Source organism: Lactuca serriola, chromosome 6 (assembly GCF_051521515.1).
Source record: "Lactuca serriola cultivar US96UC23 chromosome 6, Lser_US96UC23_V15, whole genome shotgun sequence".
NCBI classification, from domain to species: domain Eukaryota; kingdom Viridiplantae; phylum Streptophyta; class Magnoliopsida; order Asterales; family Asteraceae; genus Lactuca; species Lactuca serriola.
In genome coordinates this window covers 198,707,178-198,719,287 of record NC_136413.1, presented here as the reverse complement: position 1 = coordinate 198,719,287, position 12,110 = coordinate 198,707,178, and the positions used below count along the sequence as shown (strand labels likewise).

Sequence of the window (12,110 nt, the reverse complement as noted above, 5' to 3'; positions counted from 1 at the left end):
ACTAACACAAATCAAAGTAATATGAAACATGTTCCTAAGTAACAAATAAGTAAACTAAATTATGGACCTTCACTCTTTTGGTGTTGAAACCCTCTTTCCAGGACTTTTCTTCTGCTCAAAATCGCCTTCTGGAATCCCTTTCTCCAGCCAAAAGTCTCTCTTATTCGTAATGGTCAAGGGTTTATATAGTTGCTGATTTTTATAAATTCACGTCGTGAATAATAAGATATTCACGTCGTGAGTTCCAGATAACCGTGCCCGTCAAGGATTCCTTCACCCGCGTACATATCTTCTAGAACTTATTCTCACGTCGTGAATCTTCAGGCTCTCACGACGTGAAGACACTTTTTCCAGATTTTCTTTTCCTTTAATCTTTTAACTCCCAAAGTTTCTTTCTTTAACGCTTTTAGTCCTTTTTCTTCAAAATGTCTTCTTTTTAGTTGCAAATAACATTTAAACTCATAAGTACCATTATTCTAAACAAATTATCAACTTATTAATAAAAATGTACTTAAATATTGCCTAAAATAGGTATAAATATGGCAATATCAAAATACCCCACACTTGGGCTTTGCTTGCCCTCAAGCAAATTTAAACTTAACCCTTTATTACTAACATCACATAGAGCAATCCGACTCCAGCTCAGCCATTATGCCAAGACCTCAACGCATGCATTTATGTCTAAAATTTTCCTAAAGTACCCCCATACTTTAAATACTCACAATTTTCATAAACACTCGCCCACTTTTTTCGAACAATGCTCATTTTATCATCCCTCCGAATCCATTCGCAGAAAACCTCCTAACCTCAAGGTATTTTTAGTTGAGCAACCCAAGCATACATAATCTAGAATTACAATCTATGATATCATTGTGGAACTCTTTTGGAATTCTTCACTTCCTTGATAATTTGATCTTTTGATTTCTTTGGATTCACCACCTTGTTTGATTTGATTTCTGGTATCTTCAACTTTTTGAATTTCTTCGGAATTTTGATCTTTTGATCTTCACTTTAGTTGCTCCAAAAGTCTTCAAACTTTTCTTGCAATCCTCTCTTTTTTTACATGTACCTCACTTTTTTCACTCAAAACCCTACATGCTTAAGCAGGGGCGCTCAACCTCAACCTTTATTGGCTAACGATAATAATTTTCCTGGATACATTTCTGGTACACGATGCTAAACATATTGCATCCCTTAAACTAAGCGAGGTTGTGTTTTTGTTCCATGATTTCACTAAAATAAGGGAAGCCACAAATGCACTATAACGTGTATTGACTCAACTAAACATTTGAGCTTTTATCGGATCATCCCATATAACACTAGCAACTACAATTCAGATTATTATTACTAGATTTAATTATTAAAAATTTCAATTTTCAAATTTTAAATTTTTACCATCAAATTTTATCATTATCTAGCAATTTACTTTTTCTACCCCTTACCCCACACTTATTTCATACAATGCCCTCATTGTATGCATAAAATAAATCAAAATTAAAGAAAATGGAGAAAAAGGAACAAACTCCCTGGGATAGTGGTGTGAGCATCTCCAAAAGTGTGGAAAAACGTGCATCTTGAATATGGAATCTGAGAAATAGAAACTTGGATCTTGAACTCGCGAGATAAGGAATGTACCGGCAAAACATGAAATCGAGCCTTCAATCTTCTAAAAAATGTGGTGGAAATCTTCAAAATAGAACGAAGAATGTAGAAAAGCATACGCCACATTGTATAGTCGTGAAAATGAGCCAAAATAATCTCCAGAATAATGACAAGAAGAATGGTATCTACCCATGGAATTATAATACGTCAAGGGCCTTGAACTTGTAAAAACCTCAAATTCACGACGTGAGTAAAAAGAAAAGTCACATCGTGAAGTCGCAATTACACGTATTGTGGAAACCCCTGAGAAATGATGCACGACGTGAGTAACAAGAGTTCACGTCGTGAAAACTGGGCAGACAGAGAGACATTTAGCCAAATCTTCTTCTAATGTGCAAAATTCAACCCAATGTCTTAATGTATTAAGACTCTTCTAAATTCACCAGTTTTTGACTCTTTCGCTGACTATCCACTCTCTTGACTCACCCCACACTTATTATAAAATATGGGTCTCGACTCTCGACTTTAAACACTCCCGGCTAAACACGTATGCACTTATATCTCGACATCCTATTTAGGCGCTCCTAGCAATTTCTGAGAAATAACAACCAAAGAAGAATAAAAGTAACATAATATCTTAAAAGTTTTTACAATCCCAACAAAATAAAACAAAGACAAAATAAAAACAAACCAAACAAAATAAAAATAAACAAACAATCAATCATCCTCCTCATCATCATGTGCTCCACTTGTTCCAGCTCCATCACCTCCACGTCCGCCATACTCCGTCCATCTCGGGCAAATCGGGTAATGATACCCCAAATGAGGTGGCTGCTCCACCCCAAGGTGTTGGGCAACATTCTCCATAGTACCCCCGATCCAATTGACACTCAACGATAATTGATCAAAATAACCAGCCATGTCACTTCCAAAAGGTGCTCCCACCATGGATGCGGGTGGATGTATTGGCTACCCGCGTTCTCTCCGTCCTCTCACATTCTTGTGCCTCGGCTGTGGTTGTGGTTCAGGTTGGTCGGCTGGCTCCTCCCCCTCATCATCATCATCATCTCGAACAATTCCCCAATGTGTCCCATAGTTTTTGACCACCATCATTGTTTCTAGATACCCCATACTAAACTCATTCCCCTCAATACATGTTAGAGAACGAGTGATGTCAGGAACAAGGAGGCCATAAGAGCAGGCCAATCGGGTAACAAAATTCCCTCCACAAATGGGGCTTCCAGGACGAGCACTTGTCGCATAGTCCGCAAAATACCGGGCCAAGAAATATGGAATATTGCAGCAAACACCCGGTTGTAAGATGCACCATAAAAAGAACAAGTTACTTTTAGTAACTTTATCACCGTGACGCTTGTGATGAATGGAGAAAGTGATTAAGCGATGGATGAGGCGGTGTATCGGGCTTTTGATGCTACTCTCGGAAGATACACCAGAATTAAACACTCCAGCGACAATGTTGCTCCAAAACTCCGGCCCCGAAACCCCATCCGCATACACCGGCGTGGCGTCCCTCAAAAATAAAATAAACTCATGAGTGATGGTCTCATGAGCTTCATAGAGCCCCATACGGCGAGAAAACTCCACTAGACTGCATTCCCGATACTCCCCGCCTAAACGAAAGACCAAAGCTCGGGGAAAAGTGGGATCTCTAACATTGTCATGAAATGTCACCGTGGAGAAAAACTCCACGCAAAGCTCCTTATAAACATGCTACTGGATGTTAAACAAGTTAAACCACCCCTTGCATGTAAATTGAAATCCGTCCCCCAAAAAGATTTTTGTTAGGTATTGGGACATCCTATCAACCAAGCCAACCTCCCTCATCCTCGCCCACTAAATAGTGGGAGCAACAGCAAACTCTCAATTGTAGAGCCATCCCAACCGAGTATTCCATCGCGTGTAAACATCCCGGGGTGCAGTGGTTGGAAATTCGTAAAATGGGTGTAAACTTGCAATCCCAAGAGGTAAGTCTCTTCTAGGTGCCATTTCTGCAAAAACAAGGAACAAACACAGCCAAAACAACAACCCAACAATTTAGAAATAAAAAGAATATAGAAACTTCACAGTCCAGAATTCACGTCATGAATTCCTAGGAATTCACGGCGTGAGTTCGTAGTCAGGTCCGAAAATCGTTATGGTTTCTGTATAAATCGGCCATGATAGTGCTTGGGGTTTACTCCTATAACATTTTCAACCAATAATCAACTACATTCCAAGGGTAATTCACGAATCTTAGAGCAAATTTCATACCATTTAAGAAATGAACAAACCCTAGCCCTAAATTCAACTACTAAAGAAAAATGAAGCTTAATAATTAAGACTCATTACCTTTGATGGAAGTAGTACGTAAGCACAAAGAACACTTGTAGAGTTGTCGGCTAAAATCGGAGCAATGGGGACCAAGGGGGGACCAAATTTCGCTTCCACTTCGTGCGGTATAAACAAATGGAGGGTCAACTGGTTTTTTTAGGGCTTTATTCTGTGGTCCCGTGTCTTTGAAAACTCACGTCGTGAATTCGTAAAGATTCACGTCGTGAATTTCATCTGGGCTAAAATTGGGCCATGCACTCACGAATTGATCTTGGGCCTCTTAGTCTAATGGCTAAACTCTATTATTGAGTATTTATCCGGTTTTGATCACGATTCACGGTGTGAATTCCTAAAAATTCACGTCATGAATATGGTCTGGAAGGAAAAATTTATACTAAATCAATTTTGGCTTTCAACTAAATTTTCAATTATTACTAATTCCATTTTAGGGTCCCCACATTCAGTGTTTAATTATGTTATAATCGAGTTGGATGACATGATCTATGTTTTTAAGACTAAAATGCAAAAAAGAAAAGAAAAAAAAATGCAAACCAAACTCGGGTTGCCTCCCGAGAAGCGCTTCTTTTTCTTGGAGTCTTGAGCTGGACTCCGTGCCTCCTACGTTGAGTCCTCAGAAGAATCCACCACTAGGATCTTTTGTTCCTTGAATCGCCTCTTGTAAGCTTGAACTCGTCTTTTGTACGTCTTCTTTAAATTCTCTTTTTTAGCTTTGACATCTCCTTCAAGCTTGCGTTTGGTCCCTTTAGTTTCTTCCCTGCACTCCATAGCATCCTCCTCCTCTTTCACTACTGGCTTTTTCACCCTTGAAGTAACCTCTTCTTCATCACTTGTCATCTCATCTTCCTTTCTTACCCAAGAAGGTGGACTCTTGTAAACAATGACTTCAACCAAATATGGAACAGATGCTCTTGGTTTTGTTCTTTTGACTTGATGAACTTTCTTAATCTCTTCTTCCATAAGCTTTTCTAGTTCTTCTAGTTCATTGTCTTCATTAATTGTGAACACCTCTTCTTGAACATGATTCCTTTGAAAGCCATCTTCTATCCCAAAATTTTCTTTTTCATCACCAACCCTCAAGGTAAGCTTAGACTCGCGAATATCAACAAGAGCTCCAACAGTGTTAAGCAATGGACAACCAAGGATAATTGGAACATCGGGATCTTCTTTCATATCCAACACGACAAAATCTATTGGAAAACAAATTTTCCAGTTTTTACTAAAATATCCTCCACAATGCCCCGGGGTTGTGTCACTAAACGGTTCGCCATGTGAATAGTCATTCTTGTAGCCTTCATCTTCTGAATTTCCAACTTCTGATAAAATGAATAAGGCATTAAATTAATGCTAGCCCCAGAATCGGCTAAAGCATTAACCTTCATTTTGTTACCAAACTCACACAGAAGAGTGAGGCGTCCAAGATCTCCCATATTCTTAAGTGTCTTTCCCAACACATCTTTTGAGCTTTGTTCACTTAGAATCACCTTAGAATGCTTCTTTAATTGTTGGCGAGTGTCTATCAAATCTTGCAGTAATTTCTGATGCTCGGGAATTTTGGATAAGGACTCGACAAAGGGAGTATTAATCGGGATTCCCTTCATATGCTTAACAAACTCTATATGCTCTCTTTCCAGTGGACTAAGGGTAGCTAGGGAAGGAAAAGGCAAAGGCGGTTGATAAACCGAACCAACTACAGAATTTTTCTATTCATGACGAGCCCACGTCGTGAACTTACATTGCTCATGTCGTGAATTCTGCAATTCAGCAGCATCTTGATTTTCGAGCTTGGGCTTTTTCAACTTTGGATCGGGTTGTTGTTGTTCAACTTCTAAGGCTTCTAAGAACTCAGAGATGGCCTCTTCTTTAGTATCTATGGCCATTACATGAGATTGGGCCTTCGTTTCGAGATTTTTCGGGAACAACTTCTCATGAACCAGAGTGGCTAGTTGACCAAATAGTACTTCAGGGTTATTGATGGAGGCTTGCTGATTCTTTATTAAAGTTTGATGTTCATTAATAGCAGAATCAGTAGCATCGTGTCTCTTTTCCGAAGCTTCCATAAACTTCATCAACATGATCGGGTTTCTTTTCAGCTGGTGGCTGCTCCTTTTGATAGAAGCCTCTACCTGTCTACTTATACTTCTCTTTTGTTTACTTCTTATACTCTTCATATGGCAACCACTCCTTCTTTGGTTTCCTCCAGTCTTCATCAAACTTATCCCCACTCGAGTAGCACACTTGAGCTTTTTTGTTCCCAAACTCATCTAAATTGCAGTCCTTGGTCAAGTGCGGACCACTACACCTCTCGCAACCCACTCTTATGGCATGAATTGAGTGGTCCATCTGTGTCAACCTCCGGTCCATATTATTTAGCATAGCCATCATGGTTGTTATTTCTTCAGTTTGGGCCCCTCCACCACCTTTGATTCCATCTTGCCTAGGGTTGTGGTATTTGTGAGAGTGCTTCGCGAATTCTTCAATCAGCTCCTTGACCTCCCTTGGATTTTTCTTTGTCAAAGGTCATTGAGAGTCAAGGAGTTGTCTTGTCATAACGTTGACCCCATCATAGAAGATTGACATCTCTTGTTGCACATTTAGATCATGCTGAGGGCAATTTCTGAGCAAGCCCTTGTACCGCTCCCATGCTTCGTATAATGACTCCCCCGGCTGTTGCTCAAAGTTGGCTATTGCCTTCTTGAGTTTAGCTATCTTGGATGGCGGGCAAAACTGGTCCAGGAGTTGCTCATGCATTTGAGCCCAAGTGGTGATTGTACCCGGTGGAAGTGATTTTAACCACTCTTTAGCAGCTCCCTTGAAAGTAGTGGGAAGCATCCTAAGCAAGATGGTGTTTCTTTTGACATTTGGGACATTGAAGTAATCCGCAATGTCATTGACTTCATCTAGATGTTTAAAAGCATCCTCATGATCTTTCCCAAAAAATGGGATATCCTTCAGTGCAGTTAAGATGTGCCCCTTCAGCTCGAATGTGGCAGTGGCAGGTATTGCGGGTTGGACTAAACCGGGACCCACATCTTCTCGGATCCGCTTCTTGTAAGCTCCCAAGGACATCTCTTCAATTGTTTCCATCTCGTTCCTTGCCTCGTTCTCGGGTTCGCTCGTATGTTCTTCAAATTCGGGCTCGGTATCGTATTCGGATTCGGTTTGGACGGGTATTTGATCCTAGTGTTCAAAATTGCACTTGTGCCTTGAGGATGAACTTGACTCTCCTATCTTCTTTCCCGACTTTCTTGAGAATGTTGACTTTAATTCTTGCAGCGGCGTCTTCTTATCAGTCTTCTTGTGAAGTGCAGCTTCGGGATCTTCAATTGGTGGCACCAAAGGTGTGGTAGATCCTCTGGTTATGAACTCCTGCAAACTAAACACAATAAAAAAAACGTAAAACTGAAATAGAAAAATAAACTAAAAACTACAGCTCTCACGTCGTGAGTTTATACAACTCACGTCGTGAATTCTGTGACAGGAACAAAAATAAAAAATTTTGCTAAAATAATATGCTACTAAGCTAATAAACAAAAATAAATAACTAATTAACTTTTTGCAGATTTTATCCCACAAAAAGGGTCGATTAATCTAATGCAACTAAATAAACTAATAAACGCGTCGTTCCCTGGCAACGACGCCAAAAACTTGATGTGCACTAAAGTACCCACTAATTTTAATATTTATAACCTAACAAACTTAAACTAACTATGCACTTATAGGCAGTGTACCTAGTCGGATTACAGTATAGCTTGGGTAAGTCGGGTGTCGATCACAGGGAACGGTGTTACTAATTAATCTATTTGCTATCAAATTAACCTAATTATTAACAAGTTTGGAAAGGGTTTTATCTGATTTTACAAGATCAGACGAACTTAACTCAAATTCAATCAATAAGTAAAAACACACTCTTGTCTAGTTCGAATCCACTTCGTCCTTATGGCTAGCTAATAATTATGGATTATCAAGTTGGTTTTAATTGTATTAGTAATTTAAGTCTAACTTTACCAATAATTAACTAATTCATGTCAAACTATCTATGGTCACACACAATTAAACACATAACCAATTATGAATATAAATATGCTATATAAGATTTATTATGTAAACGCAATTATAGTCATAATCTACGTTCTCTAGCACATCTAAGTTTATTTACTCTAGTTACTAACTAAGATTGGTCAATCCTAGCTCTAACAATTTAATGTTCACTAAATCATTAGGTAAAAAAGTTCATGCAGTTAGTGGTCACTAAGCTACACAGAACATGACATTAAGCAATTAGAGAAACAAACACAAGCATGCTAGGTAACTATAAATCCAACACAAGCAATTCACCAACTAAATAAATCCATAAAAATTAAGCTATTCATAAGTTGGAAGCTTCATCTAGCTAAACAAGAGTAGCTAGATTCAGCTGCTCATAATAGCAACTAACACACTAACACAAATCATAGTAATATGAAACATGTTCCTAAGTAACAAATAAGTAAACTAAATTATGGACCTTCACTCTTTTGGTGTTGAAACCCTCTTTTCAGGACTTTTCTTCTGCTCAAAATCGCCTTCTGGAATCCCTTTCTCCAGCCAAAAGTCTCTCTTATTCGTAATGGTCAAGGGTTTATATAGTTGCTGATTTTTATAAATTCACGTCGTGAATAATAAGATATTCATGTCGTGAGTTCCAGATAACCGTGTCCGTCAAGGATTCCTTCACCCGCGTACATATCTTCTAGAACTTATTCTCACATCGTGAATCTTCAAGTTCTCACGACGTGAAGACGCTTTTTTCCAGATTTTCTTTTCCTTTAATCTTTTAACTCCCAAAGTTTCTTTCTTTAACGCTTTTAGTCCCTTTTCTTCAAAATGTCTTCTTTTTGGCTGCAAATAACATTTAAACTCATAAGTACCATTATTCTAAACAAATTACCAACTTATTAATAAAAATGTACTTAAATATTGCCTAAAAATAGGTATAAATATGGCAATATCATAGGTTGATTAGTTGTTGGGATTCAACAGTGGTTCTGTCAGCCAAGAGCGTAGGCTGGTATAAGTAAGTGACAGGCATACGGGGCGGGATACACACCAAGAGTTTTGTGAAAAAGGGTGATTGATTGTGGAAGGCCTGGGATCGGGCCGGGATTGGGTATGTAGGATGGAGATAGAGTTCGGAGCCCCTAGAGGGTTAGAACGGTATGCATGGGAGAGTTTTCCAGAAGGGATAATTCGGGATAATGAATGCTTGAAGAGTGGTCCGGATAGACTGAAGGCCGGTGGGCGTACCAGTCAGACTATAACACCCTGTTCATTTATTAGATAAATAAATAAATTAATGAACAAATGGTAGCCCTAAAATAAATAATTATATATCAAAGGATGGTCTCGAAGAGCTAATTGTCACAAGTTTAGAAGATGGAGGTTAAAAGTGTAAAATCTGGATTTAATTTATAAGTATTATGAAAGGTAGGGGTTAAATGGTAAATTGTGGGACTTTATTTGAAGAGATTATGAGGATAAGGGGCTGTTTGGTAAATATGAGATTAAAGTGAAAAAATTTTATGGGTCAGGGGCTAAAGCGTAAGTTTTGGGCTTGATTTGAGAAGAATTCTAGAGGGCAGGGTTAAAAAGGTAATTTATGGATTTATTTTGAAAGAGAATATGAAGAGAGGGACTGATTGTGGCATTATGGAAATATGCTTATGGGCGTCGGGTATATAGGGAACAAACCCTAACCCTATGTCTCTGATGTTGCAGCCGCTATGGTGGGGATCCTCCAGCCACCACCTCTCTTTTTTTTTTCTCCGATCAGTCAAGTCGCCAAGAACCACCGACCACCCTTGCTCCTCCGACCACCAAGTCGTTGCTGTATTGCCGGCTGCCCATCTCCAGCCGCCGGAGCCAACCTCTACGTCGGAAGCAAGCAATACTGTCAAGAGGCTGCGATGGATCTTCGTTGCTGTCGTTCGTTGCTACTACACCGCCAAGGACCACCAAATATCCTCCGTCCTTCTCCTTCCTTCTCTCTTGAAGATGTCTTCTGCCACTGCTGCCGACGTGAACTAAAGCTGATGAGCCAAACGTCGTGACAATGAGAAGTCGGATGAGCGTCGGCGGACGTCATTGCTGCTGTTCCGGTGGGTGTCGCCACCTCCTTCCTCCTCTGCCCTGTCGACCATACACCCCATCAGTACCGCCGAGCATGTACGCCGCCACTGATGTGGGTTGCTGCCAAGCATGATGACCACCAGTCGTGCCACCACTGCTGTCGTGGTTTTGTACTTCAGCCGTCGTCAACTGCCACCAAGAGGGTGGCTGGACTTGTTTGCAAGCAAGAAAAAGAGTGTGGGTGTTTGTTCTTTCTATAACATGAGTTGTGTGTAGCTTCTTGGCCGGAAAAGCCGCTGCCACCACCCTAGGGTGGTGGCTGCCACCATAAGCCGCCATGGATGCGTGTTGATATCGGGAATTTGTCATCCAGCAGCTGGGTTGAGTCTGCGGGACTTCAGCAGTGTGAGGTGAGTTACCTTCCAGTAGCGGTGGGTCTACGGCCACAATGCCAGCCCACCAGTAGGAGTTGTTGTTAGATGATTGTCTTTGTGATAATTGTCTATGTTTGCTACTATCTGTTATGTTTATGTGCTAGCATGATATGATGTTATGTGATAGTGGTAGTAGGGGGTGAAATAGTCCCCGGTTACCGGTCGATAGGGCCGAAGGGGTAGATTAGTACCCAACTATGCTAGACAGATTATGATATATGTGATATGATATTATGTGGTAGTAGTAGGGGGTGAAATAGTCCCCACTTACCGGTCGACAGGACCGAAGGGGTAGGCCAGCACCCAGATATGCTAGGCAGTATATGACTTATGTGTTTATGCTATGCTTTTATGTGGTAGTGTTAGGGGTGAAATAGTCCACGGGTACCCGGTCGAGAGGACCGAAGGGGAGCCCAACACCCATGTATGCTAGGCAGTATCCGGTCGAGAGGACCGAAGGGGAGGCTAGCACCCAGATATGCGAGGCAGTATCCGGTCGAGAGGACCGAAGGGGTAGGTCGGGCACCCAAATATGCCTGACAGTATATGTATGTTATATGATCATATGGTATGTGGTATGATGGGGGAACTCAATAAGCTTTGTGCTTACAGTTTACAGTTTTGGTTTCAGGTACTCGTTTTCAAAGGAAAGGAACCGGCTTGATCGCAGCGCATCACACTATGTTTTCCGCACATGAGATCTTTGGGATTACACTCTGCTATGGTTTTATGATAATATGTTTTGATTATTTACACTTTGGTTTTGACATGAGATATTAATATGAATGTTTTTATACTGATGGTTTTATATAATAATGTATTTAAAAATGAAATTTTTGGCCTTGAATTTTGGGATGTTACACAGACCGAAGGCTCGGAGGACGGTCCAGATAGGCTGAAGGCCCTGGAGGGCGGTCCAGACCTGCTGAAGGTTCTGAGAGTGGTCCAGATTGGCTGAAGGCCTGATAGGGCGGTCCAGTCATGCTGAAGACTCTGCATGTGTGATAGGTCTGTATGAAGAAATGGAATGAGTTTGTCGCGATGTGATAGCATCAGAAGGTCTGGCCCCGGGTATTGATCGTGATTAGTGGAAGGTAGTGCATGGACTCGAGAGTCCTTGCGATCGGATTCAGAGCATGTGTGGTGCATGGGATAGCGGTTATGCTATAAGGGAATGGTGTAGTATTGGGTGAGCACCATGACACTTGTTGTAGTGACAAAGCGGCCAAGTAGATTCCTTGGATAAAGAAAGGGAAAGGAATGTAGCTCCGAGAGGGAGTATAAGTTCACGAAAGTGAAAACAGTAGTGCGGAGGTATGATTGGGGTGTTCCAATTATGGTCATTGAGCAGCGTGTTTGCGGCAGTGGTATGGAATCACATCCGGATTGGATGTCTGTTAAGGTCACAGAAGGAATTCTGAGGGTGTAGAGCCAAGAGGCTCGGAAGGGATGCAGGGATGGAGTCTTGGATTCCCAGTTTGATTTTGATCAAGGAATTATGTATGTAGTGGTAATTCATCCTGGGGGATGTTTGGAGGTGTCGTCAGTGTGTCGGGTCTTCCCAACTCGAGGATGCTAGAGCCAGTTCAACATGTGTATGTGATTGCGGAGGAGAAC

At 40.8% G+C, this 12,110-nt stretch overlaps 1 protein-coding gene and 1 non-coding gene across 2 annotated transcripts in view; both read left to right on the top strand.

Annotated features, from left to right (window-relative positions):
* Window positions 1-12,110, top strand: part of LOC145059408 (uncharacterized) — a 191,912-nt gene that overhangs the window by 80,242 nt on the left and 99,560 nt on the right. The window lies entirely within an intron of this gene.
* Window positions 6,548-6,654, top strand: LOC145060756 (small nucleolar RNA R71). Its single transcript, XR_013686940.1, has one exon. It is a non-coding gene; the product is annotated as a small nucleolar RNA R71 (small nucleolar RNA).